Source organism: Desmodus rotundus, chromosome 4, assembly GCF_022682495.2.
Source record: "Desmodus rotundus isolate HL8 chromosome 4, HLdesRot8A.1, whole genome shotgun sequence".
NCBI lineage: Eukaryota > Metazoa > Chordata > Mammalia > Chiroptera > Phyllostomidae > Desmodus > Desmodus rotundus.
Window position 1 is genome coordinate 147590896 of NC_071390.1, and position 18189 is coordinate 147609084.

Sequence of the window (18189 nt, forward strand, 5' to 3'; positions counted from 1 at the left end):
TCAACCTTGCCCCTCTCCTCTCCAAAATTCCACTCCCAAATCTTCAGAACATCTCCCGCCTTCCTCCTCGCTCCCAGCACCACCACCTCCTTCTATCCTCATTTCCTTCATTCTGCCTGATCACTGGAAATGGTCTTCATCATGGCTCAAAAGCTTTAGAGCAGGGCTAGCGATATATCAGTACTGAAAAAAGAAAGAAGCCAAACATTTTGAAATGAGGTCATCATAACAAAGAGCCAGTGTCAAGAAACCGCATAAATCTGTAAAATTGTGAAGTGGTCTTTTACAGAATCTGATATTTCAATCTCGTTACCTTCCTTACCGGCCGTTCTGTTAAATCACAAGTTCTTATTAAGCTTTACTTGGGTTGCTTTAGCTTTGTTTCTACTATTGTTCCAATGTTGTTTTCTACAGCATTTCAGTTACATTACAAAACTTCTGTGGGGGTGACCCAGAAAGCCAGCAGTATAACATTATTCCATGGGGAAAACGCATCCGAATCTCAGTTTGCTGACTGATTAATGATTTTGCAGAAACGTTTGGCTCCGTATATGTCTGCGTCACGCTGGGCAAATATAGGTGCTCCACGACAACAAAAAGGTACTTCACTGAGGTGACAAATTGAGGGCAAATGGGAATTGTATGTCGTTGAAGCAATCTATCCCTGAACGATGGTTTTATGACAAGAAGTAATGAGACCACTGCTAATAACTGCAAATTCTCAGAAAAGCTGCAGCATTTTCTTTTCTTTCTTTTTCCTCATCCTAATCCTCCAGGCTGGAGATGATACCCTTTGTCTCTGCCTAGCCACACCCCTTTAAGGTGCTTCCCACAAAGCCTTCGCTGGTGGCTCCAGCCTGCCCAGCACTGTTAGCATGAGCATTAGTGGTAGCAGCCAACATTTCCTTCATTTTCACAACGAGCCAGTACTGTGCTGAGTGCTTAAAAGGTGTCATCTCATTTCAATCTCATGGCTCTCCTGTGAGATTAGCATCGTCATTATCCCCATTTTGTTTCAGAGGAAATTGAGCCTAACAAAAGTAAAGCTAGGAAGTAGCGGAAGCCCCCAAGATTGGGACCCAAGTTGTCTGCCTCTTGAGCACGTGACCCCACTGTCCACTGCCATCCTCAGATGCACTATGGATAATTCACAGCGTGGCACCTGATTATGGTTATCCCTCCCCCACCCGCCCCAGCTCTAGTGTGTTTGGCTTCGTTGCTCTCTTAGGCTGCACATTCCTCATGGTTAGGCTTCAGAACAATGGTCTTCATGCTAACTATGCTACATGCTAACATGCTACATGCTATGTGTCTCCCTGAGCCCCAATCTCCAGAGACACCCACCTCAAAGGACTGTGGTGAGGATTAAAAGAAAATAATGCATATGAAGGGCTCAGATTGGGTGACAGTGGAAACAACTTTAGCTATTATTGGCATTATTGGTGTTACGGCAGAAAACACAGCCCTAAATCCACGGTGTGGTTAAATGTTTTTCTAAAAAGTTTGCTCTACAGGGACTCCAGTTTACTTTGCCATCCACTTTTGCCCTCATGGACTTGACTTAGCCGACATCCTCTCCCTCTCCCCAACTTGTCAGCAGAGGTGTACATGTTATGTCCTTTTTCTGCCCTCCACAGTACAAGGGCTGTCGCCCCTGAACAGACCTGGCAGCAGTCTAATCTCTGCCGCAAGAGAAACTTGGAGTGGTTGGCAGACTGTAAATAATCATTCTGCTCTGAACTCCCCACTGGCCTCCTCCTGCTCTTGGCTTTAGGTAAATCCTCCTCCTGTCTTCGGTGTCCTCATCTGTCACAGCTGACCTCTGAGGTTTCTTCCAGCCTATAGCTAAGACTCTTAGATGTCTTTTTTAAAAGAAGTTAATCCAAGTACTAACTGTTGTCGTCATCACTGTTTTCTGCCCTTCATGCCTTCAGTGTGTGTTTCTGTGTGTAAGAGATGTTCGTGTGTCTGTTTTATGTCTCTGTGTATGCATGTGCATATGTGTGTGAATTTGTGTGACTATGTGCTTTTGTGTGTGACTGAACATGAGTGTTTTTGTGTTTTGTGTATGCATATCTGTGTGTGTGCGTGTGTACATTCGCACAGGGTTGAAGCTGCCCAAATCCACGTGTCAGGAAAAGGCAGGGAAACGTGGCCAGCCCACCTGTGGTTTCAGTATGACCCACCCAGAAAAGGACAGGAGGAGGGCCACACTGGCTTCTGCCCGGGTGCAGCCCTCCCACCGAGACAGCCAGAGCCTCCCGGATGGGCGGGCAGGGCGGGGTAATGGGCGGGGCAACGGACGGGGCGTGGCGTGGCGGGGCGGGTGGCGGATGCGGCTCCGGGCATGCTCCGCTGCCGGGGCTGCGGGCGGGCTAGTGGAGCTGGTGCCCTGCCGGCCGGAGCGGCGGCGGCGCGCGGCAGCATGCGGGAGCCGCTCGGTAAGTACCGGCGACTCTCCCCACTCCTGACTCCCTCCGTGCATTTTACCCGTCCCCACGGCGCTTCACGGGCCTCGACCCCAGCCTCCCGCGCTCGGCCCCCAACTTCTCCAGCCGGACGTTGCTGGGGTCCCAGCCGCTCCCAGCCTAGGGGAAGGTCTGCCTTCTGCCCCGAGCCACTCCTGGCGACGCCCAGCACCGCAGCCGCGAGGTGGAGGTGGATGTGGGGCTCCCGCTTCTCCAGGGGGGAGAGTCCCCGCCTCTCAGGTGCTCAGCGCTGGCGCGGGGCGCGGGGCTTCCCCGTGTCGCCGAAGGCCGCGGCTGGCGTTAGGATTCACGTCGCCCCTCAGCGCGGGGGTGGTCCCTGGAGGACGGGGGTCGCTGTTTCCCCCTCGGCGCCTTCCCCGCTCCAGCTCTAGTCCAGCCACTCCCTTCCTCCCCTGTGCGCCCCGAGTTGGCGGACATCCCCACCCCGGGAACTGCCAGCCGCTCCTCACAGAGCCGAGGTCCCGGGTTCCCACGCCACCCACTGCCTCCGGACCTGCCCGCGGGACGTTGGGAGCTGGCCGCCGCCGCGTCCCGCTCGCCGCTCCAGTCTCCGCCCGGCCCGGCGACCCCGCCCCTCGGGTCGGGACTGGGGATTAGGGCGCTAATCGCTTTCGCTCCCAGCCACCCCCGGGTGGCCCCAACTGCTGGTGGTCAAGCAAAAAAGAAAATGAAAAAAAAAAAAAAAGGAGGGGTGGGGTAGGGTGGGAGAAAGGAAGGAGCACCGCCTGAGAGTGCTGTAAATCTCGTTAACTCGATGGTTTATGGAGCCACCCGCCCGCAGGGGTTGTCGCACCCAGGTCACCGCGACACCCTCAGCTCACCACCCCAGATCGCTGTCAAGTCACCCAGAATGTCAGGGTTTCCCTAGATGCCTGGACTGCAGGGAGGCTCCGCACCTACAGCTGAAAGCGCCTCTCTTGCTCCTTGTCACTGGCAATAGCAGCCGGGCGCCTAGGATTCTTCTGAGGGTTCGAAAAAGAAGCTGTGATTTCACTACTGAAGAAAAAAAAGAAAAGCGGAACTTCTTGTGCCTGCGCAACCTGGACATGCCCTAGTCCTGCTCATCCATGCTCTCTAGGAGCTGGGGACTTCGGGGAATGAGCTTAGTAGACAGATTGCCACCCCCCTTCCCCACCACACACAAACCCAGCCACCCACTCTCCCACCCTTTCATCTCCTCCCCTACCAGCCCCCAAACTCCCCATTTCCCTCCCCTAGTCTCGGGGATGAGGGTGAAGTAGTGTGGACAACACAACTCCGACGTTTTTCCAATAGCTTCATGTCTTCCTTTCTCTGGCTTTTTGTCTTTTCAGATTTGCAGATATCCCAGTGATTTAAGGTGAGGGTTGGAGCATGGGAGGGAATTCTTGGGAGGGGAGGGGAGTGGGAAATGGGATTTGGGTAGCTAGAAATTTTTTTGACAAATGGCAATCTCAATAGTCTAAACTCAGTGGGCTGTGCAGGTAAAACTTCAGGAAAATGATACCTTATGTCAGGTAGTTTTTGAATTTAAGAAAACCAGATTAAAACCATCCAACAACACAAGTGGGTGTGAATTTTTTTTTTTTAAGCAAATCATACTCAGATTCTATTTCATGGGACTTGTGTTGGCTTTTATGTGACATTGGGAATTTGGTAAGTCATTTGCTTTTCTGTGATGTTCTGTGAGTTTGGACTATCTATTTACCTTGATATGAGGTGTCTGATTCTTAGCTATCAGCGGAGCAAGCTTCCTTAAGACAGCTCAATGTTACTCCTGGCAGGCAGCATGAAGCAGACTTCCACTTCCGAACTCTCCCTTGGAGCGGGTGAGCAAATATTTGTTGAATGGAGGCCTTAATTTGCTGGGTCTTTCTCCTGCCAAACTTCACCCTCTGCTGCAGAGACTGGAAGGTCAGGGCATTGGCAAGCCCATGAGGGGGTTGGTGGGTGGAAGAAACCTGTGTCAGAAAAAGAAAAAAAAGAATTTTCTCTTCCCACCTCCTTGGAACGTAACTTGAAATGCTTGGGCGTCCACATGGTTCGCTTGACAAGTTAACCAGAGTTACCTAATAACCCGTCCGAACGGTCACAGACTCCAGGGCGGAAGGCGTATCGTTCAGTAGCTGTGAAATGGAACTGGACCCGGGGGGTACCGCAAGGAGAATAAATAAGGACCAATTTTTCAGTTAAAAAGAGCAAATATGAAAAGATCCTTGCAGTCTGATTTTTAAAATGCGATTTAAAAATAAATCTGGGAAATAATGTCAGTAAAGGAAGCTCAGGAGTCTGTGGTTCTGCCAAGTTCTCCTTGTCCTTGCTGGAGAGCCCTTGAGTTTGGGAGGACAGCGGACACCAGCCGAGCTGTAGGAGCCCAGAAGTTTCTCTTTTAATGAGCTTGGTGGGACTCCACGCCAATTAATCTGGAGAGAGTTTAGAATCTTTTAGAACAGAGTGTAGGATTGAAGCAATTGTTCTGTTGTGGTTTTTATTTTGATAAGCAAGGGCTGTATCTCTGAAATCCTCCAGGCCTATGGCTGAACCCATTCCTTTGGTCTGTTTGCTTTTTTAAACAGTTGTTTTTTACCTTTTGAATGGCAAGGGTTATATCACTCATTAAAACTTTGCTATTGTGCTTTGTTTCAAGGACCTGCTGACTTAAGGAACACTCAGTGAGGGACACTCACTGGCCAAGGCCCAGCAGCCCAGGGAAGGCTAGATCAGTCTCCAATGCTTTAAACACTGAATGTCATTTAAAAAAATACAGGAACTGCCCCAATGCTAAAACCTCAATTATCTTAATTTGAATTTGTGGTATCTTATTTAAAATTTAGATTCCTTTAAATATATTTTTCAAAAATTTTCTGTAGATAATATAGTTGGGAACAGCCTGGCCCACACTGGCAACGATGATCAGACAGCTAAATATCCTTGTATTTGCTGCTTATTGGTTTTCCGTCGATATTTCATGTATTAAGCTTGTTTCTTCTCTATGTAAATGAAAGAATTGAAGGTACTATTATGAAGAGATACCAAGATATATCTCACAGAGGAGAAGAACAAGAGATGGAGTGATAGAGACACTCTATGTATAGGAAGAAGAGTTGGAGGAGTAGAAACCAGTTATTGCTGGTTATCTTTTGGCACAGTGCGTTCATTGGGAACGTTTACTTTGCTTAAACACAAAATTATGTAGCGTTTACTTCTACAATAACTTTAAGTGACCTTTGTAATTAGAAAATAAGCAGCCCCAGCTGGGTAGCTCAGTTGTCTGGCGCATGGAAAGGTTGTGGGTTTGATCCCCCAGCAGGGCACATACCCAGATTGCAGTTTTGATCCCCAGTTGTGGCATGTACAGGGGGCAACTGACCGATGTTTCTCTCTCTCGCTCAAATCAGTAAACATATCCTCTGGTGAGGATTAAAGAAAATAAGCAAAAATGTAAGAATTATATGAAATCATTTAAGCTTTAACATTTCTGTAAAGCCTTGGCTCTTTTACCCTAAAGATATTTGAAAACAAAACTAGTGTGTTACAAGTTTAATAGACTATTTTAGGAATCTTGATATGTGGCGTTTGACATATTTGATGATAGTACAATTAAATTCTAACCTATTATAAGTTTCACAGTTATTTTTTCAAAAAGCCAAACATTTTAGAAAATTAAAAATATCTAATTTCATTTCTTTTCTTAATGACTACTAATTTTTCAGAAATGCTAATGAGGTACTTGGGGTCTCAAGAAAATGAGTTGGGGTCTCCAAGGTATAATTGTGTGACAGAATGTAAAGGTGAAAGAGAAGACAGAAGTGAGTGTGTGTGTGTTCACAGAAGTTGTGGGGGAAAAGGCAAAAAAGAGAAGTTAGAGGTCATATTTGTGAAAAAGAAGAGAAGTCATATTTGTGAGAAAATGAAGTGAATAATATTTTCTAATAATATTCTTCTCTCTCTTTTTGGATCAATGCCTTAACACTAGCCCAACCCAGCCAGATTGGGTTCCAGGATCCTTTTTGATCTTAGACCCAAGTGTTTTGGGTTTTGTTTTTTTTTTCTCTCTCTCTGTTTTTTTGTTTTCTTTTTTTTGTCACCTTACTGAAACAACTCAGTGGTGGCTGCCTTACTAAAATTATTACTTCACAGATTAAATATGCTTTTTATGTCTTAGGAGATTTTTAACAACTTGAGGGCCCTGGCAGAGCTGACCATCACACTGTGTGGTTTGTTAACGACATTGTGTGAGAACTTACTGTCCCAGAACTTGAACTGGAACTACCAAGCCCTCTATTTATTAGGACTGAAAAGGGAAATGTCAGTCCTGTTGCTCATAATAGAATACTTAGTTCTACATTAAAAAAAGCAAAGCTATAGGAAGCCTTAAAAAATCCACGTTATCATAAGCAACATGCTCCATTCTGGTTTGTTTTATGTCTGACTATTTACCTCTTGTTTAAAGAAAGTGCTTTGTTATATATTAATCATAACATTAGACCAAAAAGTTGTCAGTTGAAGAAATATTTACAGTGAGCTGCCAACAATTTGGGGGACTAATTACATCTTGAGTACGGAATGTTGATGAATACAGCTAAGTTTTAGGCTCTGTAGGGGAGTAACAGTGTCTAATCAAGAGCTTTAGAGTGCTGTTTGCAATGTTGTGTTAGATTTTATCGGCGAGACATGTAATTTTAGGCTCGCTGGAAACAGGTTAAGAATCTCTGTAGCAGATAAGACACATGCACTGCCTACTAGATTCTTAGACCGGTATGTGATTTACCGCTTATTCTTGTTTTATTCTCATTGAGTCTTCCCAATATGTGATGCGTTTTCAAAGATACATTTTCTTAACTCTACCTACGCAACTCCTTGTTTAGAATTTTTTTCTGTTGATGAAATAACTTAAAGTATATGCAAGTGTCATCATTTGACCATTTTTTATCTGCACAGTGGTACTTCATAAGGTTCATTTCGTGATAAAACCTCGTAAAATACGTTTCATAACAGACCCTCATAAAATGCTATAGAATATAAATAAGGACGTAAAAAAAACCCCAGAATCCAATTCCACTGTAGATGTTTTTAGTATTTTTCCTTTCAGGGTTTGTCCCCCCTTGCGCATATGTACATAAGTGGAATTTGTATTACTCTGGACCTGGGGCTTTGTGTCCTGTCTTTATTATTTAACTTGGAACCGTGAGCGTTTCCCCGTGCCATTATATATCTGAAACTATAATTTGACATGTGTGTATACACATTATAATCTATCACGTGGGTGTATCAGGATTTTTAACCATCCCTTAAATACAGATTTAGCCTATTTTTTAGTATCATATTAACACTTGGATAAATACGCTTATATACAACTTTGTGTATATCTCTGGTTACTTCATTAGGATGGGTCCTAAGTAGTAAGATTTGTCCATAGGGTTTCAGATTTTTAAAGATTTTATGACATATTAATCACTTTTAAGAAAGGAAATTCCCATTTACACACAGCCCCCCCCATTCCTACACCCACAAATGGGAGAACCCTCATAAGTCACCATGCCCTCACCAACAACAAATACTGGTTTTTAAGAGATAATAATTTGGTAAGTGAATAATGGCATTTTGGTTTAATTTGCATATCTTTGATTACAAGTGAGGGTGAACATTTGTTTCATGTTTTTAATAATGTATTTATTAATTTTCATTTTATGTTCTAGACAAATTTTTAAAAGAGAAGTTATGGTTAATTTAATGAACTTGTTTATATTTTGTTCAATTCGCTGTCTTGGGGAGTCTTATAACTGTAAATGTGAGAATGAAAATATTTTAATTTTTGTAAATGGAAACGCAGGAGAAAGTGGTACCATTTGTGAATTTCAACCTCTAACGATGAGAATGCAGTGAAATAACAGACTATGGCATCCTCAAGGGAGGGTGTTGATGGGTCTTAGGTGTCTTTTTGTTCTCCAGCACAAAGCCCCATGCCTGGCACTTCCAGTGCGAAGAAATAAGTGTCTTATTTACGTTGGAATAAGTGTGCAACTCCTGCGCTCTGGAACTTGCTAGATGGTGTGGTCCCTGGCCTCCCTCCTGCTCCCCTTTCCAGTCCCTCAATACTCATCTCCTCTTCTCAGTGTGGCCATTTAGCTCTTCTCTCTTAGTTTGTCTCTGTATGGGGCCTAATGAGGCCAAGGTCAGGGATTCTGTGTTCATATGACCTATTTAGCTTTGTTCTGTGTCATGGCCACAAGCTGCATTCATTTCACTGTGGCCAGCTGACATAGAAATGCATGTCGTTCGTCACGAAGGAGAACAGGTTAGAGGGGGGCAGGTTTCTAGAGCTAGAAGACCCTGAAGAACCTCTCATTCAACCTTCTTATTTCAGTTTTTCAGGGGAAGACGAAAGTCCAAACAGGTTCTCCCTTTGCTTCTGTGCAGTGTCTGAGGATGAATTCAACACAACAGATGTGCCGAGCAACATGGAGAAGTAGAAATTTATTTCTGGAGTCGGGGTGGAGAGCTGAATTCTGTGCTTACGTGCGGATGGATTGTTAACAGCATTTTCCTAACTTTATCATCCCTTCCATGTAAATATAAACAATAGAGCTGATATTTAAAGAATTTAGAGCTCTATCTAGCTCAAGAAGATTACCTTAAATGGTCTCATTCAGGTCTTTGGAAATGACAAATAATGTGATGAAAATCCATTTGAAAATGATTTGGGGAAAAGAAAAAATTGTCAGAATTGGTTGGTTAAGTCAAAGTCAAATTACTTGTCATCTTTTCCAACCAATAATTATTTCTGACTTCTGTATTTCTCTTAATGAGAAGACCATTTTCTGAGTCATCAAGACTCAGATTCATTGTCCTTCTTCCCTTGAAAAATACTCTTCTTATCTCTTTTTTTTCTTATGCTCTATGCTTGCACCCCTGCACATTACCATAGGAGGGATTTGTAACTACTTGTCCTCACATCTGTCCATGGTCTGGACACTTCAGTCCACTTTCCTGCTAGGTTCTTCATGGAGTAGCCTTATTCTTGCCCAAACCCTTAATGGTTTTCCATTGTTTGCTCAAAATAAGTCCAAAATCTATTAATGATGCAGGTAAAGGTGGCCATTTCTATATAGATAATTGTTTTTTCTTTTAGAGTTCATCTGTTTCCTGAAAGTTATTCCTTCTCCATTTAGCATAGATGTAGTTTGTCTGCTTTTCGGTTTTACACAACAGGTTTTACGATAGCTCTGTGTCACTAATGAGCCTGAAACCTTAAAGGATATGGGAGGTCTGCAGAAGGTCCCAGAGCAGTTGCATGGTGTACTTGTGAACGAACCGTGTCACTATGTGTTCAGAAATTCACACTAGTATTGCCATCAAGACATTGCAGTCAAGGGAGGCATCCACTGTGCACATGTGTGTGCTGTGTTTAAGCAATGAAGCATCTAGAGCGGCCTTCCTAATCCCAGAGAATAAAGGAGAATTTATTTTCTTTTTAAACGCACAGTTTTGCACCTTAATGTCACCATGACTGCTCTCTTTTCTTGTTGATGCTTTTCGTTTTGGTAAATTTGGAAACCTGTTGCTATATAGATAGGTGAGCCTAAAAGAGTAGCATGGGTTTTGAAGCTAGCTGGCCTCGGTGTGACCTTGTGTCTGCACCTGTGAGCTGTGTCACCTTGCACTCAGTCAGCCTCAGCTTTCTTGTCTGTGAAATGGAGACATTCGTAGGCACACCAGGAAGTGTGCAGGAGTAGAAGGTGAAGTCAAGTGTTCCAGGCGGCCAGCGGAGTACCTGGCACGTTGCAGATGCTCAGTGGGTGGCTGGTGTTCCTCCCCTCGTGTGTGCCGCTGTTCTGAGCTTACACAGCACTCTCTTTCTTCTGCTTTGCATACAGGGCGTTAGTTGGGGCATGGGAGAATAAGTTAACTGTGAATTGGAAGATACTCTTGATGAATTTGTTAGGCATCTGCTGGAGAGTATCTTGAGCATTTTGCCACCTATCACAAGCATCCTCAGGGGGCAAAAGGAATAGAATATAAACCTACTGATGTCATGAATCAATCCGAAAAGCTACCGGAGGCAAACCTGGCTGTTCAGCACTGTTGCTCCCCCACCTTGTCCCCTTCAAACCACCTGAATTAGAGACTGGGTGCACTAAGCGTTTCTCTTTGGGTGTCATCTCATGGATTCAATTCAGTTTAAACCAGTCTCATAGCGGTGAACAAGAGGGTTGTGGATTGGGCACTGTCTTCCCACCCAGCTCAGTGTTACTTGTTTTTTGTTTACATAGAGTTGACCCTTGAGACAATGTGGGGGTTGGGGGGCTTACTCTCCTATTTAGTTGAAAATCCAGGTATAACTTTTGGCTCCCTGAATACTATTGATAACCTACTGTTGACTAGAAGCTTGACTGATAATATAAAGAGTTGATTAAGATGCAGTTGGTATGTTATATGTATTATATACTGTATTCTTATAGGATAGTAATCTAGAGAAGAGAAAGTGTTATTAAGAAAGTCATAAGAAAGAGAAAATACTTTTACAGTATTTATTGAAAAAAATTACACATTCAAACCCATGTTGTTTGAGGGTCAACCACATGGACCTACAAAGTTTGTTTTAACCTAATGGTTTGTTTTGCTCAACCCAAGTTGTACGACCAGGTGAGACGTTCTCTGAGTGGGTGGCTGGGCCTACCTCTGATTTTTTTCTAGTTAAATTGAGCAATACCACAAAATCTATTAGAAATTACTATCCTAAAGCTCCAGGGAGTCCCATACTTCTCCCTGGAATAAATGGCAGACCCATCTATTTTACCCATGAGAAAACTAAGGCTTGGAAGTTGAGTAACTTGATAAAGGTCATGTATGTATGAGGTGAAAGCCAGGCTGGAAACCTAGGTCACTCCGACATCAGAGCGTGTGTGCTCATACTGTGCTCTGCCACCCTCTCTGCGCTTGTGTAGAACAGCAGTTTGCAGCAGGTGTGCCACAAGAGCTCTCCAGACACACAGCACCAGACTGTTCAGTTGGGGCGCTGACCTCTCGTCCCTTAGGTTGTCAAAGAAATGACAACAGCCAATACAACGTTAGCTGTTGGTGCGAATGAATCAAAATTATACCTTTTTTGTCAGATCAGCAAAAAATATATTTTTTGGTGTACCACAGAATTTTAGTAATTAATTCACGTGTGCCGTGAGATGAAAAAGGTTGAAAGTCGCTGGTGTGGGAGAAAGTCTGCAGTCACCTCCCAGCGAGGTGAGAACAAACAGCTGAACACACGCTACCCACAGAACTGGATCCGCGAGCGCCAGCGTCCCTTTGACTCGGCTGTCTGTTCTTCTGGTGGTGCTAGTTTTTAAACCGCTTTATGAGCTTTGTCTTTGAAATGCTAGACTTTCGGAATGTAGGGACCAGAGGATAGTAGGAAAACATGAGAAGAAAAAAAGTGAAATCAAAAGAAACAAAAAGCTGCGTCTTGGCTTTCTCACGAGGGGAGAGTAAAGGTGGCAGCTCTGCACGCCAGGCCCCCCCACCCCAGCCCCTGCCTCCAGCCAGTGACGCAGTGTTCCCAGACCTCAGGTGCCCGGGGGGAGGGGGGGGTGGTGTCACAGGTGGAGTGAGGAAGGAAGCAGGGACGGTTCTTTCCCTTAAGGAGATTCATTTCTGTTTCATTTTTGGCTCATAAGAATAGGAAAGTACTTAGCAGTTAGGCTTTTTCTTGGTAAAAACACTTCTGATAGGATAGAACAGCTGTATTTGCTGTTGAGAACAGAGCAATGAACTTATTAGATCAAGGAATTTCTCATAGATTGATAGGGTCTTTGAACTTGCTGGAAGCTCAGAGGTCACCCAGTCCAGCACCCTGGCCAGCATGGGAATGATTTCTATAATAGTGCTTTTCAAACTGTAGGTTGTGACTGTTAGGCTCCATGAAGTTTCACGGGTAGTGACCATCATCTTTAAAAAGTGAAATAGCAAATTGGGACGACTGTAGTTGAACAACAATAAAAAAAAAAGAAAAGGAAAAAATCTGCTTTTGGAAGTGGAAAAAAGTGAAGTAGCAAATACTCAGCACACGTCAGGATGTGAGGGTAAATATTCCTCTTTTACAGGTTTGATGGCTGTGCGCACACACCTTCAGTCCCCTCAGCCTCTGCCTCAGAAGCTCCCGGAGAGAAACCCCGCTCTCAGAGGCAGTGCTGCCCTCATGTTGGTTCTCCTGTTAAATGTTTTTCCTGCATTAACATGTTTACATATTCACAGCATGGAAATGATAATTACAGTGTGCTCGTTGTCTTGTTGTCTTGAGTCATTGCGCCCTGGCCCAGCCAAGGCTACAAGTCCCTTCCTTACCTGAGACTTTGTCTAGGCACTTTCACTGCCCAGCCACTCTTCCCATGTGTCCCACAATGAGTATTTGATGCCAGATAACAAGCAAAAGTAGTGAAGGGAAAAGCTTCTTAACTGAACCAGCTGGAAAACCATCCTTCCAGGGTGGTCCTGCTGTGCGCATCTACCCTGAGTAGAGGGTCTTTTCAACCTAGGAGCAATCTTCCAGAAGACTTCCAGACCCCTTGAGATTGCGTAAGGGTCCCTTCTGCATCATCCTGTCCTTATCTCTGTCACAGTGCTGTGACAATGTGGAGAGGTAGCTGGCTCCTGTCACTAATACATGCATATGCTCTGTTCTGATTGTCTGTTTCCCACCTGTCTCCACAGCAAGGCTGAGATTCTCAAGGGCAAAGAAAATGTCTTATTCCTTATTATGGTGTTAGTGCTTGGTGCATTACACACTCAGGAATTCGGTGTTAATGTTTTGGACTACATAGAGTACGTTTACTGCTCTAAGTGACTTGGATGGACATTGAAGTCTTCATCCACACAAGACAAGGAATGTAGGCACTATAAAGCAGTCATGAAAAGCAGTCACTTTGGAAATCAAGAGTTACATCCCAAATGATACCAAAGGAGTTAGGAAATGGTCCAAATTCCCTGATGAAAATTAATAACTAATGTAAAATATTTCCATAAGGCAAGTTACTCTTTAGAGACAAACCAGAGCCATTGCAATACTCTTATATTTGTGTGACTTCCACTTTTACGTATCCTTTTTTTAAATTACTTTTTTATTGATTATGCTATTACAGTTGTTCCAATTTTTCCCTCTTTGCCCCCTTCCACCCAGCACACCCTACTCCCTCAGGTAAGCCCCACACCATTGTTCATGTCCAGTGGTCCCGCGTATATGTTCTTTGGCTACTCTGCTTCTTATGCTGTAATTTACATCCCTGTGGCTATTCTGTAACTACCTATTTGTACTTCTTAATCCCCTCACCTCTTCACCCATTCCCCCAAACACTCCTCCTATCTGGCAACCATCAAAACACTCTCTGTATCCATGGTTCTGTCTCTGTTCTTCTTGTTTGCTTAGTTTGTTTTTTAGATTCAATTCTTAATAGATATGTAGTTTTTGCCATTTTATTGTTCATACTTTTGATCTTCTTTTTCTTAAATAAGTTCCTTTAACATTTCATGTAATTAGGGTTTGGTAGTGATGAACTCCTTTACATTTTCCTTGCCTGGGCACCTCTTCAGCTGACCTTCTATTTTAAATGATAGCTTTCTGGGTAGAGCATTCTTGGCTGTAGGTCCCTGCTTATCAAGACCTTGAATATTTCTTGCCAATCCCTTCTAGCCTGCAAAGTTTCTTTTTGAGAAATCAGCTGACAGTTTTATGGGAATTCTCCTGTAGGTAACTAACTTCTTTTGTCTTGCTGTTTTTAAGATTCTCTCTTTATCTTTAAGCTTGGCATTTTAATTGTGATGTGTCTTGGGGTGGGCCTCTTTGCATCCGTCTTGTTTGGAGTTCTGTGCAGCCTGGACTTGCATGTCTACTTTCTTCACCAAATTAGGGAAGTTTTCTTTCATTATTTTTTTAAAATAGATTTCCAATTTCTTGCTGTTTCTGTTCTCCTTCTGGCACCCCTATGATGTGAATGTTGGATCTATTAAGTTGTCCCAGAGGCTGCTTATACTATCCTCATTTTTTTTGATTCTTTTTTTTTTCTTCTTCTGATTGGTAGGTTTTTGCTTCCTTATGTTCCGTATCATTGATTTGATTCTCAGCTTCATCTACTCTACTGTTGTTTCCCTGTAAGTTGTTCTTTATTTTAACTAGTGAATCCTTCATATCTGACTGAGTCTTTTTTATGCTGGTGAGGTCCTCACTAAGTTCCTTGAGCGTTCTTATAACTAGTGTTTTCAACTCTGCGTCTGAGAGATTGCTTATCTCCATTTTGTTTAGGGTTTTTTTTCTGCTGTTTTGATCTGTTCTTTCACTTGGGCCATGTTCCTTTGTCTTATTTTGGCAGCTGCCCTGTCTTTGTTTCTGTATATAAGGTAGAGCTGCTATGACTCCTAGTCTTGGTAGTGTGGCCAAATGTAGTAGGTGTCCTGCAGGGTCCAGTGGCACAGCCTCCCCTATCACCCAAGCTGGGTACTCGAGGTGTGCCCTTGGTGTGGGCTGTGTACACCCTTCTCTTGTAGTTGAGCCTTGATTGCTGTTGGCAGATCAATGGGAGGGGTTTCCCTAGGCCAGTCAGCTGTAAGGATTGGCTCTGACTACTGACCGCCAAACTCTACCCTCTGTGGAGAATAAGGTGCTCAGGGGCAGGGTGGTTGTGCTCCCACATGGTCTGTAGCAGTCCACTGGGTGCACAGGCTCTGGGGTTTGCTGGGTGGTGCAGGCCAAGGTCAGCCCCCACCTGTATTCTGCCTGGGGCCACCTGGCCTGAGCTATACAGCAATCTGAGATGGCTGCTACTTGTGCTGGGCTTGGAGATCCCCAGATAAAGCCAAGCTGTGAATCTGGGTTGGCTGCTGCTATTGCTGGGCCTGGGACCACGTAGCAAGAGTTACAGGGGCTGGGGGCTCACTGAGGCTGACTGTTGCTTGTTTGAGAGGATTTAGGAAGTTACGAAGCTTGAGCCAAGACCAGCCATTCATATGGAAAAGTCACTGTTAACAGCTTGGGTAGGCCCATAAATTGGATGGGACTGAGTCTCAGGGGATCTCCAGGGCAGGGTAAATAGTGTTAGGCAGATAGATAGAGTCTCAGATATGGTACCCGCCTGCCGGCCCTGTGGCTTTGTGGGGGGAGAGTTCAGGAAAGGGACAGTGGCCTCTGCCTGCCTTTCTGTCTGGGTGGAAGCTGTCCCCTAGCTCTTGTTTTGATGCCATACACTTCAGTTCCTCCCTGTGTACCACTGGTGCCTTTCAATCTATTACCCCTGTGCTGGAGCTCAGACGAAGTGAGTCTGACATAGGACATGTGTGGGTTCTTTAAGAGGAACTGCTTAGAACTCCAGAAGTTTCTTCCACTGACTCAATCCCCACTGGTTTTTGCAGCCAGAAGTTGTGGAGACTTATTTTCCTGGCGCTGGAACCCTGGCCTCGGGGCCTCATATTGGGCAGGGACTCGTCACTCCCAAGATATCCCTCTCGAATTTTTATCCACCACATGTGGATGTGGGACCAACCCATTCTGTGTCACCGCCACCCTACCAGTCTGGATGGATGTGAATTCTTTAATTCCGTACTTGTCAGACTTTCATTTAATTCAATTTCTGATGGTTCTGAATGATGGTGGTTTTATAGTTTAGTTGTAATTTTGATGTGGTTGTACGTGGAGATGAGCCATGTTTACCTACGCCTGCATCTTGACTTGAAGCCCTGCGTATTCTTATTTGGCCCCCAAAGCAGTCTGGTGAGACAGGAGATGGTGGCACTGCCCTTTGGTGGATCAGAAAACTGAGGTGTGGTGTGGTTAATGACCTGCTCTAAGGGGCATGGCTGGAGCCGTGCATCAGCACGAGCGCTGGGATTAAAACTGCCACACCTAACGCAGTGTTATTTGAGCTACACACGTATCTGCCAAGTTGTGAAACCTGTTACAATAACTGGCATTGATCATTTCAGTGTATGTCTGTCTTTCCAGCAACCTTTGAGGCGGTAGGTGCGTGATCAGATTAAACGCTGTTGATGTTGAGTGCTGGTGTCTCGGGATGGGAAACAAACTTCAGAAGGGCCAGGCTTCTCCTCAGCCCCTCCATGTCCCATCCTGGTGACTGCTGTAGTGGACATGTCATTGAGGCAGCCTATTCTAAGTAGATTTGAATGCTGAAGAAAGTAAGCTGACTACAACAGGGGTTAGAAAAACCGTGTGACTCTTTAGCAGTCTGTGTAAGGGAGAGGTGATGTTTAGCATAGGAGTGGAGATGAAATAGAAGCCCAGGCTAAGTTTTGAATCTTTTTTGGAAGATGTTTATGGCTTGGCCTGGGTTGTCTTGCCACTTGAGGGTTTGCTTAATATAATTGTCATGCAGACATAGCCATAATGGACCAATTTACCTAACCCCAGAAGGGAAATAAGCCACTTACATGCTTTGTGAGGGTCATTGCTTACCAGTCCAACAATGGACATGGCCCAGCCAGCTCTGTGGTAGACACTGGCCTGCCCCTCGGTCCACCGATGGCTGGTCGGAGTGCAGTGCGTCTTGCTTTTAAAGACCCCGACAGCGAGAGTGAGAAGCTGAGCGACACGAGTCCTAAACTCTGACCCCAGCTGTGGACATGGTTGGGTGTGTGACACTGAGTCAGTGAGTCTGGGGTCCCTGGTCTAGGCTGCTAGGGTTCTGTTATGTTATTTCTTTACTGCCGGAATAACTGTACCCAAAATCTAGCTTAAATGTCAGTTTCCCATCTCATACATGTGCACATGGGCAGTTTATCTAGTGAACTCCTAATCATTCTTCAGAACCTAGCTCAAATGTCTCTTTCATTTGTGAATTCACTCAAGTTATTTTGAGAGCATACTATGTGCCAGAGTCTGGGTGGGGGGGGTAGCATCAAACACAGGCCCTGCCTCCCTAGCCTTGCCTCCCCGTCCCCAAGCCCTGTGTCTGTAAAGGATCTTCTTTCCTCTGTAGTCTGTAGCCCAGTGACTGCTCACCTGAGTCCAAGAACAAATACTTGCCTCTTTGGTTCTTGCACTTCCATCTAAGCGAACCCCCTAAAAGACACACAGCAGATTTCTCTACGGAGATTTCTCTACTAGCGCAGCAGTGGCCAGAGCTTGTCAACTTCACATAATACGTAGGAACCTAAGGGAAAATTAGAGCCTTCCAGAGTCTCATATTCTTCATGCTGATAACTGAGCCTTTGCTATTGTCATTTCCTAGTTCGATACAAGGAGGAAAGACATGCGCAGTCAGAGTACTGTGGGTCCTAGTAGAAACTCCTACCGACAGGAAGCACATGTGTCCCCTTTCACCTGCACACGGGCAGCAGGCATTTCCTGGCCATTGTTCATGGGGCTGCCGCAGCACTATTTCCGTCTACCAGTGGAGTGAGCCTGGAGCCGGACCGCTCTCACCGGCCTGGCGTCGGTGTGCTTCTTGCCCGGGCCCGCGTCACGGCCTCTGGGGAGCCAGGTCTGGCTGACCAAACTGCCTTCCACCCTATTAACAATGAGAAGACGGAGGAAAGAAGATTCTCCTGTATAAAAATAAATGTGGCAGCCCCACCTGCTTTCGTATACATGCTCTCAAGTAGGTTCCGGTCCATCTCTTTTTCTTTCTTTCTTTTTTTTTTTGGTACTGTGGCCTGAGAACAGTTTACTCGGGGAAGTAGCTGCAGTGAGTTCGTGCACCACGACAGGATTTGGATGCGCACACCC

At 44.9% G+C, this 18189-nt stretch overlaps 1 protein-coding gene across 4 annotated transcripts in view; it reads left to right on the forward strand.

Moving 5' to 3' along the window:
* The first annotated feature begins 2316 nt into the window (after positions 1-2316).
* The window catches only part of JCAD (junctional cadherin 5 associated), a 45926-nt gene continuing 30053 nt past the window's right edge, over positions 2317-18189 (forward strand). Inside the window, exons 1-3 of one of the 4 annotated variants that reach the window (XM_053922593.2) lie at positions 2351-2441; positions 3803-3828; positions 8836-9037. The gene's annotated coding sequence lies outside the window, so the exon portion shown is untranslated. Of the gene's footprint in view, positions 2442-3802; positions 3829-8835; positions 9038-17848; positions 18062-18189 lie in introns of those variants that run through there. The other 3 variants (XM_053922592.2, XM_045182794.2, XM_045182796.3) reach the window with 3 other exon arrangements.